A 12,823-nucleotide genomic window follows, 5' to 3' on the forward strand; every position below is an offset into this window, starting at 1 on the left:
GTAATCCCCTTTGTCATATATAAACCAGGTTTTCATTAAAAGGAAGCCACCAGAGCATAATGCTTCGTTTTCTTTATGTGTGCAGTTTTGCATCTTATTTTTAGTAAGTGATGTATGACAGTATTTCATCCAGCCAGACTACTTTGAAGTGTTTATTAAAGTCTGGTCCTAAAAGCCATTGAGATGGAAAAAAACTTTTCTTTTAAATAGACGAAGTGAAAAGAAGGGAGAATAAAGAACTAATACCCTTCAGAGGGCGGCCACGATGCCTTTGTCATGACCGAGTCAATCAACTCCTGGAACTGTCTCTGGGGCCTAATAATCAATATTTCCACATTTTTCTCAGACATTAAATATTTGCCTCCAAACATCAAAGATACGAGATTAAAATAATAAGCATGTGGGAACAGAAAGTAGATTCCAATATAAGTTAGGTACTATATTCTTAAGTCCAAAATCTAGACCCTAGGAGCTGTGGTATTCAGACATGGTTCTCCAGCACCTATGCAAATGTGGAAAACTGGGGGCCCTACATCTCAAATCCTCCAAGGGGCATAGCTATAGCTTAACTTCAGAAAGCATAAAAGCCGTGGCTCCATTCTGTACGGAAGAAATGATGTCGCAGTGTCAACAGTGAAGGAGTCCTTGCTCTGGCACGCAATTCCCAGATGCTAAAGATCTTTGATTTTGGTAGCTGCTTAGGTATTACTGTTGTCCTTACACACATTAGGGGAAAAAAACTGCCCATTTTTGCAATGTGTTTACTCGGGTAAATGAGATGTAAAATTGACACAAACAAATTGTGTGCTGTCCCAATTATTATCCATAACCAATCAGAATCTTGTAATTAGTTCCTTTTATTTCATTGTCAAAATTGTTATCTATTTCATGATTTAGGGAAGGGGAGAATGATTTTTCTGAAATGCCTCTTGGAGCTTGCCTTCACAAACAGAACATTCACCCAAGATTGTAAAACCAAGTTAATCATATGCTTTGAGATCATTTAAAACTATGTACTGTGTACTCAATTTGTTGAAACATAACTTACCTTCAAGAAAAACAATGTATCCAATCTTGCTATACTTCGGACTTTCCAGGTAAACAGCTTTTACAAATGAGGCTGAACGCATAGCTTTGATCTCAAACTACATCCTTTATTTCTCCCCATAGCCACTCCAAGCACAGATGGAGAATAATGGACGTGTCCCCAGCATGGCCCTTTGCTGTCACCCAAGAACAATGTATGTGTGCATAAGGTGTGGCGCTTAGATCGAAGGCCATTGTTACAAATGACCCACAGAAAATGTTGAAATAAACTTGTGGACATATGATAACAACATATCAACATTTGTTGATAACACCAAAGAAGATAGGAAAAAAAAAGAAAAAAATACCTGCTAAGTTGCTTGCACTCAAATTTCCATTTATGCAGTCAATTATTTATTTTTTAAAAAAAAATTTATGCAGAAGCAGATTTATCAAACTTAGTTGCCACTTCCTATTCTACATTCAAAGAAGGTACCCACAGAGTAGTGGCAATATCCTCTCTTCCCTATGAAACAAAGACAAGGATTGTATGAAACAAAATTTCTACAGAAAGCCAAAAGTACCGACACCCTCCATGTGATCAGTCTATCGTCAAAATGATAGTTACTGAGCACTCTCGGTGCTCAGCGAATTCCTCTAAGTGCTCGATCGCTCTTGCTTGCAACTTTATCATCTTTCAGAAAGCCCTGAAAGCCTTTCTCCCAGACTGATTTTTCCTCTATGCATTAAATGATAAACCGCACCTTTAAGTGGAGGTTCACTTCAGAGACAGTCCCCAGAACATCATTCCTACCTCCCGTCTCCCTGGGACTTAAGAGTTTTGAACTGTTCCTGAAAGGTGCATTACCTCCCAGAATGGAGGCATACAGGCAGCTTGTTCAAATCAATATTGGGATAATGAGATTAGCATAGTCTTTTGGATTTCCAGTTGCATGGAGTCAATCATCAATCACTTATTCATTCATTTTGCTTTGCTCATTTACTTAGCAAATAAAATCTAAATCACAGGAGGGAAAAAAATGCCATACTTTGAAGAATAAAACACCTGCCTTGAAGGACTCAGATGAAAGATAGTATTTCTAATGCAGTGCAGTAAGATGCAATAAAAGTCTGAATAGATGTCTATAATTCACCTTTCTCTTTTCAAAAAGTGAGCCTGTCAAACTGAGGCTAAATCACGGGGAGCTGTTTGACTTAGGACCAGTCTTGCCACCTCTCTGGCCTCTAGTTACTCCACTGATGACAGACATTTAGAAGAGGCCACTTTTTCTAACTTAATGCCCTTAAAGATACCATTCTACTTTCCTTCTCAAAAAGCAAAAGTTTCCTAAGGAATTGCTGTAAAAGAATATTTCCTGGAGCCTGGAGATGGTTCAGCAGTTAAGAGTGCAGACTGCTCATCATGGGTTTGGATCCTAGCATCCACATGGCAATCCATAACCGTCTGTCTGTAGTTCCAGTCTTAGCGTATCTGGCATCCTCTTCTGGCCTCTGATTGGACAAGGCATCCAAGTGGTACACACACATACAAGCATGCAAAACACCCAAGCACATAAAATTAAGATAAAAACAATACTTCTCTCATGGTAACATTCTCTATTAGAAATTCGTCTCCCAGAGCCCATTTTCCTTCTTGAACTAATGATCTTGCTCTCATATAGGGCTCATCCTTCTCAGTACAGATGCTGCCTACAGAGCAGAAAATGTGAGGCAAACAACATGCTGCAAACACTTCCCCACAACACAAACAACACATATGTACCCATACAGCTACCCACTCACACACATCCACTTGCTTACATAGAACCACATAGTGACTGGCTCAAAACAATGCACACGCACACACACACACACACACACGAGCGCACGTGCACGCGTGTACACTTTCACACACAGGCTCACAGTCATATACACATACATCATACACACACATACAATACACTCTAACACATTACACACATGATCATATATGCATATTCTCTCTCTCTTTCCTACACACACACACACACACACACACATTTATTTGCACATTTACAGTCACTATTCAGGGATTCCTCTGTGACCCATAAACAGGCAAACCAGGAAATATTTGGATTCTGTTAGTTTGAAGCAGAAATCTTTGCCTCACTATACAAACCTCCCTTACTCTTCTTGCTCCCACACTTCTGCTATCTCACTTCATTTTGAGGCAAGACCTCAATCTGACGCCCTATGATAGCCCTGAACTTGCAAACTTACTACTTAGTCCATCCAGGCTAACACCAAATTCACAATTCCTAGGCTTTGGATTGTGGAGTTCTAGGATTAAGGGAAGCAATCTTGTTCTGGCCAGTTTTGCTTTTTCAAAGCTGACATAGTCTGGTATGTATCACATAAAAAGATTTTAGAAATCAAATCACAACAATGTTTCTGCTAACTCTTACAAATGAACACTGGAGAACTGGTCGCAAGTCTTCTCTTATCTACTCAAATATCAGTGCCTTAAAAGTGTTAACAAAAACAGAACAGACTAAAACCAAGACTATCTTCAGTTAGGTAAACGTTATATGTATTGTCATTTGTATAGGAAAGAATGAATGACTATCATCATAACTAATATGTCACTAAATATTCTTAACCATCATTTGTAATTGGATACTAAGTCCATCATGGAAACCATTAGCAGGCTTGAGTTTGTCGAAATTACAGACACTGAAAGAGTTGTATATTCTAATGTCCAAATGCCCTAGGTGAGGGTGGGTTCTCTTGAGAAACAGCTTTGTCAATAAGATGCAGACATTCGAAGAGAATATCAGCAGCATTGACAGCTGTAAGTATCCCATAAGACACTTCACATTTTTATTTTTGCCCTAGGATGACCATCTCTAAGGCATACTTCTGTACAAAACATTGAAAATGTAGCATTAGTTTTCTTTTTGAAGTAACAAAAGGCTGAAGTAGTCTAGCATGTATGTTTTGCAGCCTACATATTTGAGAAGCAAATAGGAACCCCATCCCTCCAACAGCTTGGCCATCTGTTCTTGCTTGAGGAAGCTTCAGGGAATATTCAGTGTAATGGAATGTAAACAACATTATCAACCGCTGGGAAGACTCTGTGGAGCAATCAGAAAACACAGCACACTACTTTAGGAATGCAAACCCGGGATTTAGAAAAATGAAGGATATGCTTATTAATATTTAAGCATATTAATGTATTTTAGTGGTTTATTTTCAATGAGTACATAGAAATATCAAAGTTACACCTATCATGATTTGGTATGTTTAACTTAGATTTAACACATATATTTAACTTAGATTACACACCTTTATCTTCAAATATTTATCAATTCCCTATGGAAAACTTGTCAGACTCTTTCTTTTTTTTGATTTTATCTATCTATCTATCTATCTATCTATCTATCTATTTATTAAAGATTTTTGTCTCTTCCCCACCGCCGCCTCCCATTTTCCTCCCGCTCCCCCAATAAAGTCCCCCTCCCTCGTCAGCCCAAAGAGCCATCAGGGTTCCCTGTCCTGTGGGAAGTCCAAGGACCACCCACCTCCATCCAGGTCTAGTAAGGTGAGCATCCAAACTGCCTAGGCTCCCATAAAGCCGATATGTGCAGTAGGATCAAAAACCCATTGCCATTCATAGCAGACTCTTTCTTTTTGTTCCCAATCAGGCATAGTTCTTTATTTCACTGTAGTTATTTTACTGTGCATTAAATCACCGGAAGTGCTCACTTCTGTATAGCTGCACCTTTGTTCCTATTGCTAACCTTCCTCAGCCTTCTCATCCTCCCCAAATCTTAAAACAACCATTTCAGTGCCAAATCCTAAGAGATGACTTTTTAGGTGCTAGGAGCAAGTGAGATCCCTACAATATTTGTCAATGTATGTTTTTCCGGTCCCAACCACAGTAGCACAAATGGCAGGATTTAGCTCTTTTATGATGGAATAATGTTCAACTGTGTATCTGTACAGCATCTGACTGATGCTCGGGTTGATTACTTATGTTGACAACTGGGAGGAGTGCTGCTGTGGACACTGGGAGGCAGGCATCCCTCCAGCAGCGTTTCCTCGGAGGAAACACCCAGTACAAGGATTATTGGACCACTCCCTTTTTAACTTTCTGAGGAAATTCCATACCGATTTCATTTATAGAAATAGTTTACATCCCGCCAACAGTGTGTAAAGAAATTCACCTTTTATTCAAGTCCTGGGGGCAGGTGGGGATGGGAACCACGAGCAATCAGATTAAGGAGGTGGAGGGAGTGTACTGAAAGTAATGATTGGAAAAGGGAGGGGCATTTCAGGGTCGGGTAAAAATGGCACAAAGGAATCTGCCCAGCTAAGACTCTGAGCTGATACGTGGCCTGAACAAGCAAGACTCCCAGTAGATGGAGTGGTTACCAGTAATCTTTCTTCAAGAAGTCAGACAGTGTTATTAAGATGAAAGATGGAGCTTTGCTTCCTAATAATCATATTCAGGTGTTGAGGCTAAATGTCTGGTGTCATTTTCTACAATACTTTGTACTTTTCTTTTTCAAAGATTTATTTTTATCATGTGGGGGGGGGCTGGTCAGCCTCATCCAGAAGAGGGCAATGGATCCTCTAGACTGCAGAGCTGGAGTTGCAGTCAGTTGTAAGCCACCTACTGGAAACTGAACTCAGATCCTCAAGAAGAGCACCAAGGTCACTAGACCACTGAGCCATCTCTCCAATCCGTCCTCAGTAGTTTTCTATTATTGAATAATAGGACATTAGAGCCCCAATGTAAATACTAATTTCTATTCCACAAGACGAAAAGGAAAACTGTTTTCTTTCCCACTGTTAACATTCTCATTTAATCTATGAGAGAGACCCATAGTTACTGCCTTATTCCCAACTACCCGGACCTTTAAAAGTAACAATTTACAGCTAATTAAAAGGCACTAAAATGCATTTCCAGATTGCAGCATTCTACTTGAAAATAAGTCCTTTAAAATATTTCATCTTTGAATATTTTCTTTAAGAGATCCAAAAATATAATGATCCCAGTGGAGATCCTCTTTTTAGTGTGATCATACAATAAATTCTGCATAGACAGAGCTATTTTATTTAATCTTATTCATTCTTTTATTTCCCCCAAAATAATGAAATATTAGAGAAATAAAATGTATTTAATTTAAAGGAGTCCAAATATTTTCAAATATATTTCAAAGGCAAAAGAAAATGGCATTAATGCGCAGATAAAGGTAATCACATTTCCAGTGTCAAAAGTCCAGAAATACCTTCAATTCATGGCAGTTCTTGAGTCTTCATGATTGCATAGCAAATGCTCTTAACCACTGAGCCATTGCTCTGGGACTGTGATAAATTTCTATTAAGACATAGTCACTTGGCAGAGGAGGCACATACCTTTAATCCCAGCACTGGGGAGGCAGAGGCAGTCAGCTCTCTGTGAGTTTGAAGCCAGCCTGATCTAAAGAGTGAGTTCCAAGACAACTAGGGCTGTTACACAGGGAAAGTTTGTCTGGAAAGGCAGGGGAGTCCCACTCTATAGGCTGGCCAGGAACTCGTAACAATACTCCTGCCTCCAGAGTCATCTCACTTATCTGCTCCTGAAGGCTTCCAATTTCATTCTTAGAAAAAAAAAGTCCTCCCAGTGGCCTGTGATAACTCTATCCAGCCTGAGGGACCATTGTTCTGTTTAGTTTGGTTATCAGTCTCTACTTATCCCAACCTACCAAGTATGGTTAGTGTGCAGGAGAGAAAGATATCTGAGCCATGTTTAGTTTTTGCATGAAATATGTGTGAATTATGTGTATGACTAAAATATTTTCAGTGTGAGATTTTTCACAGCGTGAAAATTTATTCTCTTGTCCAATACTAGACAAAGACTAATTAAGCATCCCTTGAGAATGGTTACACATGTTCAGAACACGGTATTGGCTGTGCAGAATCTCTCAGATCTCAGATAAGACAGGTACACCGGTAATAAGACTATCAAATAAATCCTCGAAAGGAAAAAAATTATAAATTGCTGAAAAAATTTAATGAAACAGTGGTCAAGTTCCCTTGGGTCCATGATGAACTGTCCTCTGTAAAACTCTCCTCAGTGAAGTGAGAATTACCCAGAACTGTCAGTGTGGTCAAAGGAAAGAGAGCAGGCAGTGAGGCCTCTGTATTGGCTCAGTCTCCTGCTCAGCACTGACAGCTACAAATCTGCTAGGAGATGCTATAAAACACTGTCTTTCCAACAGTGTCGCACAATTTTATGTTTCCATGCAAAAAAATATATATATACTTGTTTCTATGCTTGTTATTGTTTCTAGGCCCAGTATTCTTCACCTAAAAGAAGTATTTTTATTTCAAATCATAAAATTTGTAAATTAAACTCATAAAGTTTTCTCTTTGGTGAGGCCATATAATTCCCCGTGTGTGTGTGTGTGTGTGTGTGTGTGTGTGTGTGTGTGTGTGTAAAAATAAACAATATATTTTGGAATAAACACAAATGGATTAGTATGGTGTTTCTTATGATTTTCTCTTTCTTATCATGCAAGGAGGAAAAGGATATTGTACTATGAACAGCAGAAGCAAGCACAGCATCCATAAAAGGAGCACAAGAGAAAAACCATTGAAAGTGATGCTCACACATCGCCTATCCAATATGTATCATGGATCTGCAGGCCAAAGGCTGGACCACTGATGGTAGACCTTGGAAACCTGGATAAGATACCCCAGTTACAAAAGATGACCAGAAAACCTGTGAACTATTTCTCAGGGTTATGTCACAGTGAGTCAAAGCAGTGAAGTCTAAAGAGTTGGAGTGTTTTCCCAGTATTGTTTAGGAAAGACACATGTTTTTTTTTAGAAAGTGCAATATATTTATCAATGTGGCCTGATGTCCTAAAACTTCTGGGAAATGTCCATTTGGCGTGTGTTTGCTTTTCCTCTAACTGTTTTATTTTTAAACTGTTCCCTGAAAAGCCCATGTCACCAATCAAACCGGAATTACTGTTCCCCTCTACAAGACTACTCCGCTAAAGACTGATTACCTTTTAACTGTGATTCGAGATTTAGTTTTCAGAATAGGAAATAACAGTTTCACAGAGTGGTCTGGCCGAGCTTTATAGAACAGCTTCACTCGGGCTGACATGTGATTTTATTAACTATATTTCCTGTAGCTGCACAGACAATGAGAAATCCACTTCAGTGAGCAGAGCCAATTATAATAGAGCAGGTACATTTTTCCCCTGGCCTGGTCATGATGTCAAATGTGTGATTAGAATGGCCTTGTGCTTTTAGCTAAATGAGGCTAAATTTCTTTCCATTTGCAAGAACAAGCTATTCCTACCTTTCACTGCACAGCCTCTTACTGTCTTAATTCTAGTCTCTCCATGGCAAATAGAGTCATAAATACAACACCCTTGAGATGGAGAAAACAATATTGTTATGTTTGTTTGCAAGCAAATCTGCTTAGTTTCAGGAAGGAATAGTCAGCACCACCACATGAAATCAAGGCACTGACGCATCATGTAATACAGGAGGCAAGAGGGACAGGCTGCACGTGAGAAATGGCCCTTTGTGGAGCTAACATGGGTACCAAATTTTTAGGCAATGAGAGGAAGCGTAAGAAGAAACATTAAGGGTGAATAATAAGGGAATGCTCATTTCAAATGGATGGATGCCAGGTAGAAGTAGAGTCCTGCGGAATTAGGGTAAGGATGCCATCATTCAATCAGGTTTCTGAGATGCGGAGCTGAGACAGGGAACCATGGTGGTGGCTCTAAACAGGAGAAGTTCCTGTAAAGAGTCTCACAAAGTAGATAAAAGAAGATGAAAACAGAAGCCTGGCTCCCACTATATGAAAAATGGGCTCCGTTAAATCATACATCACAGTAAACACTTTGGATACCAAAGACACAGAAATTTATAATACATTGCCAGAAAGGTCACAGTCATCCAGCATACAAGAAGGAAGTCTAGAGACCCTTCTTCTTTTGTCTTTTTAGAGTTTTTCAGATACAACAAGGCATCCTCTTGATATTTTAAGACATTCAAATAAATAGTTTTAATATCAACTCTTTAATATATAGTGTGTAAATACAAAATCCTGAGTGTGTGCAATGTGTAAGCTAGAGGAAATGGTTCTGGTCATTCACTGTAACCTTTTAAATTTATAAGCAAGGATACTGCAAGGATCCCAAATCTCACTGCAAATGAGTAACAAATTTAGGACAAAACCCATAGTCTCTTAATTTTTCAGAAGATTGTTTTAAACCATAGTTACCTAAACTCAGATGAAATGTTTAATATTTTCCACAGACTTAAGTTTATTGAAAGCCTAAGAAAAGACAGTTCTGTTAATAAAAGGACTCAGGTGGGAATAAGCTAAATTTTAAAGGTCAGCAGTCAAGTTATGAAATGAAGATTCTTTATTAAAAGGAGGAGTGGAAGCGCAGTCAGGGAGAGGCAGCTTTTGTTTTGTACTCAAATAGACAGGATCTTAACTGCTACTCATGGCCTTCATCACTGTCCTCATGGTCCCTGGTAGCATCAGGTGCCCCAATGTCCTCTTGCTTGACATTTCTTCATCTATCAATGTTCCATACTACCATGGTCTAATCACAGCCCCCAAACAGAATGAGACCTATAAAAGGGGACTTGGTCCCCAGCATTGCTCCACTCGATCCTTCATTTACTTCGCATCTCCTCCTGTTAAGTCACTGTGAAAACCTCGATACCGACCCACACATCACAGTCTTTTCCCACTCCATTTCATTCCATATGCGCTCCTTTCTAAACCTGGAGAAGTGTCAGAAATTTCCAGAGAGATTCATGTGACGTTCATGAGAAGATTCAGCTAGATGGGCTGTCAAGCCACTTAACACGATGCAAAAATCAAGTCTCAGAGTTCAAATTATCCAGATGATTGTTTGATTTCTTTTTAATCCAATTATCACAAGGTATTTGGTTTTAAGTCAATGAGGTCCTTTAAGAAGTTCATTAAGCAGAATGAGGTAACTGAGAGTCTACATTGCTACTGAAAAAAACAATGAGAAAGAGAAGACCTTAAACACACACACACATACATAGATATGAATGGCTACATTGTATAATACAGAGTAGGTAAATTGAATCAAGAAAAATGTGGGATGATTCTGAGTCTGAACAAAGTGATTTCTGTTAGATCCAAAGAAACAATACTCAAAGAGGCTTCAAATTCAGATATTGGCCATCAAAGTGCAGAACATTTATTTCCTGTTCATAACTTTTATTTCCTGTTCATAAGTCGGTCATCAGACTTAAATGCATCCATGTTTATCTACAAGTGCACTCTAAATGGTTCCTTTAAAAATATCAGAATAGATTTCATTTCATAGCTTTAGAAGTTAAGATGAGGAAACCTCATATCACATATCTACGTGGAAATATGCTAAGCCGACTAGAAACTAAACAAGTAAAAACAGAAAATAAGACATCAAAGGACGGTAACAAAGAATATAAATTAAGTTTTCACATAAATTTTTATGTGAAATTACAGAGTGCCAAAACCTATTTGAAATGGAGAGCCAACCTTTTGATTAGCAGTTTTTTAAAAACCTTGACATACAGGACCATGAACGGGAGTAATGGCAGGGAGCATGCCAACTCATATCTGAACGAATACTCAGATAAATACAAAGTATGTCCTTCAAAAACACAAATACCCATGCTCCTAAGGGGCAGACTGAGCAAACTCATATTGTTTATCCAGAATCAACTTGACTCTTGCTTTTGTACATCACTTCAAGTTACAATTATAACAACCTTGAAAGATCTCTTGAGGGGATTATTAGTAAGCAAATAGTTTTTCTAAAATTGACATTTGTTGGGCTAAAAAGATTGCTCAGTGTACAAATTGCAACGTGTTTGTTTTCCAAGAATAAGGACCTGAGTTTGAGATCAAAGCATGCATGGAGCTATGCAAGCATGTCTGTACAAGCCTGTAACTCCAGTATTGGGACTTGGAGTTCAGCAGATCCAGCCAGGAGGTCTATCCAAAATGGCAAACCCTGGTACAGTGAGATCATCTTTCTAAAGACAATGAGATAAAGAAGGATGGGGAAGGATGCCTGATATTCATCATTGGAGTCCTCATACATGCACATAGACATATGTGGCCACACTAGCACATAACACATACAAGCACCACACACCCATCAACATTTACCATTAACAGATAAATATATATAACTTTGGCTCTCTTTAGTACAACAATAAAACTCAATTTCTTCCTTACACATTCTAGTTTATAGCAAAAAACTAAGGAAGGTTAATTTCTCAGTAGTAGTATTTCTTTATTCATTAAATTTTCTTTTTGACTCTCAGCATACAGCTTAGGTAAAAAGGAGAATAAGCACAAAGAGAAATTACTCTCAGGGCATTGTTGTAGATTGGTATACATGGAAGGAGCGAGCAATGCCCTTTCTTCATGTGAAATGTATGCACATCACTTGGCAGTTGTATGTTTGAACTGATGCTTACTGACTAAGGACATCACTTCTAGCTGACACTCCCAGCTCATCTGATCCAGAAAATGAAGGTACTAAACAGGGTTCCTTCTCCTCACTCCAGAGAACCTACATCATCACTGTGACATTTCTCAAAGTGACTTTTTGTTTGTTTGTTTAATTCTTGCCAGGTGGGGGAAGCTCCAGGCACAGCCTCTTTGACTTTATATATATGGCTTCAATACAAGTTCCTATTATCCTCAAAATCCCATGGTCCAATGGAAAGGCACCAAAGAAATCACATGAAGTCAAATCATTTAGCATCAGAGGACCAGAGATGAAGAGTCAATTTACTCTACCCATAATGTTCAACATGAAATCATTCAAAACGTATTCAGAAAATTCCTGAAAAATGGTCTTTTCTCCCATTCTGCTAACTTCCCCATCACTCTTTTACTAGGTCTGAGATGTGAAGAAGACTTTTTAGTCTTTACCACTTTAAAGACATTTGCTCCTGTGCCAAGATGGGAAGGTGGCTTATAGTGCTGAACTTGACTATAGGTTCTAATTCCCGCCTAGGTGGATAGCCCAGCAACCCAGTTTTAAAAGTGGGGCTACATGAAGCTGCATTTAATTTTAGGTTTTGGGATCATCTATATGATTCTAGAGTCATATAATAGGTTATATACATGTATACACATAAGCCCAGTTCTCAGGAGACAGTGTCAGGAGGATGGAGAGTTCAAGACCAGCAGAGGCTACATAGTAAGATACTTATGTCATAAAATAAAACAAATAATTCTAGCTTTAACATTAAATTATAGCTCTCTATGAGCAAAAATACTTTTTGAATTTATTAAAACTTTATTTAATAGAAATTTCAAATAAAATCACCATACATTAAAATTAGCCAGACCTCAGTCTGGTTTACAGAGTAAGTTCGAAAACAGTCTCTAAAGCTACACACAAAACCCTATCTCAAAAAAAACAACAACAACAACAAAAAAAAAAAAACAAAGAACAGACATGGAATCAAGGAAAGAGATATTTTGATTGAGGGAGTCATTATAGGGCTAGCAAGAGACCTGGCACTGGAGAGACACTTGGAGATCCACAAGGATGACCTTAAGACCTTAAGCATTAGAAGAGAGAGTTCCGGAACTGGCCTTGCCTTGTAGTCAGAATGATGAGTATCTTAAATGTCATCATAGAACCTTCATCCAGCGACTGACCGAAGCAGAGGCAGAGACCCACAGTGGAACACTTGGCTGAGCTCCCAAAGTCCAGGTGAAGAGTGGGAGGAATGAGAATATGAGCAA

General features: G+C 38.7%; 1 protein-coding gene and 1 pseudogene across 1 annotated transcript in view; one reads left to right on the forward strand and one right to left on the reverse strand.

The window, feature by feature from the left end:
* The window catches only part of Themis (thymocyte selection associated), a 170,578-nt gene that overhangs the window by 65,472 nt on the left and 92,283 nt on the right, over window positions 1-12,823 (reverse strand). The window lies entirely within an intron of this gene.
* LOC126498984 (protein AMN1 homolog) lies at window positions 277-777 on the forward strand (annotated as a pseudogene).

Source organism: Alexandromys fortis, unplaced genomic scaffold, assembly GCF_014885135.2.
Source record: "Alexandromys fortis isolate MF-2015 unplaced genomic scaffold, M_Fortis_MF-2015_v1.1 scaffold_14, whole genome shotgun sequence".
In the NCBI taxonomy this organism is placed as follows: domain Eukaryota; kingdom Metazoa; phylum Chordata; class Mammalia; order Rodentia; family Cricetidae; genus Alexandromys; species Alexandromys fortis.